General features: G+C 49.8%; 1 pseudogene; it reads left to right on the top strand.

Moving 5' to 3' along the window:
- Window positions 1–274: 274 nt before the first annotated feature.
- Window positions 275–1,067, top strand: LOC114630859 (annotated as a pseudogene).
- The last annotated feature ends 294 nt before the right edge of the window (window positions 1,068–1,361 follow it).

Raw genomic sequence — 1,361 nt, 5'->3', positions numbered from 1 at the left:
GTGTGATTGGAACTTAAGGCTCATTCTCTTTCAAAGCAGTGTACTCTCAACCACTGAACTGTCTCTCCAGCCCTTAATGTTGATGCCTTTTGCATGAGGGAAAAGCACAGATAGTTAATGCCTATTTCCTTTCTTTAAAATCTGTAATGTGGAGTCCCATGTTGTCAGTAGTAAAACACTATCTCTTCCTGACTGCCAAGTGTTTTCCAGAACCTCCACTCATCAAAACTGTTAACGAGAGTTGGCGCGAGCCTTAGTAGGCGACCGTGGCGGATCCTGAGCTCGACCGTAGACATGTCCGAGCGGCGGACACGATCCGGAGGGGCCCCCCAGCGGTCTGGGCCCAGGACTCCACTTACTAAGCCTTCGAAGTCGTCTAAGCGGAAATCTGGCTCAGATCTCCCGAACACGTTCCCTGATATCTGGCCGAGAACAACTCCAGCAGCTCCAGTCAGAAAGGCCATCGTCTTGAAGAAGATCGTAGTTCATGCAGTAGAGGTCCCAGATGTCCACACACTTCGCAGGAGTCCTAGGATCTCTTTTATCTTGGAGAAAGAAAACCACCCTCCGCTCAAGGTACCCACTAAAGAGGACCTCTTCAAGACTTGTACTGTCCCTGGTACTCCCTCCAGCACCCCTGTACTGTACACTCAGAATGCTGAGTCTAACTCTGGAGAGGTGGAGCTGGACACCAGAGACTTGGAAATGTCTCAGAAAGTCAGGCGGTCATACAGTCGACTGCAGAGCCTCGGATGTGCCCCAACCTCCACCCCTGGCCGCCGATCCTTTTTTGGCTTTGAGGGACCTGAAAACTTGCCTGGAGTTTCACCTGTCGTGTGTTCAAAGTTAATCGAAACCCCAAAGGTACCTGCGAAGCAGTTGGTTCCAGATAGAACGCTCCCTGGAATCTCTCCCCCAGTTGTGAAAGAGAAACGAAAGAAGAAGATTCCTGAGATACCGAAATCAGAGCTGGATAAGTGGGCTATGGCCATGAATGCTGAATTTGAAGCTGCTGAGCAGTTTGATCTTCTGATTGAATGAGATGAGCTGGGATGCCAGTCACTGAATGGGATGAACTGGGTGGGATGCCAATCACTGAATGGGATGGACTGGGTGGGATGCCAGTCACTGAATGGGATGGACTGTGTGGGATGCCAATCACTGAATGGGATGGACTGGCTGCTTCTCCCCTCTTCCTGTACATATTGCCCTTTGAGTAGAGCAGGATATATAGAATCCTCTTCACTAGCCTTATTACCCAGAAAGGTGTTGCTGGCCCCTTGTGTCTAGTTACCCTGGACTTTCTACCTCTGTAGTGTTGGATGAGAAGCCACTTGTGCTGTGAACCAGAACTTTTAGAA

The sequence above is a fragment of the Grammomys surdaster genome, unplaced genomic scaffold (assembly GCF_004785775.1).
Source record: "Grammomys surdaster isolate TR1022 unplaced genomic scaffold, NIH_TR_1.0 347, whole genome shotgun sequence".
Taxonomy (NCBI): Eukaryota; Metazoa; Chordata; class Mammalia; order Rodentia; family Muridae; genus Grammomys; species Grammomys surdaster.
This window is presented reverse-complemented; position numbering and strand designations above follow the sequence as displayed.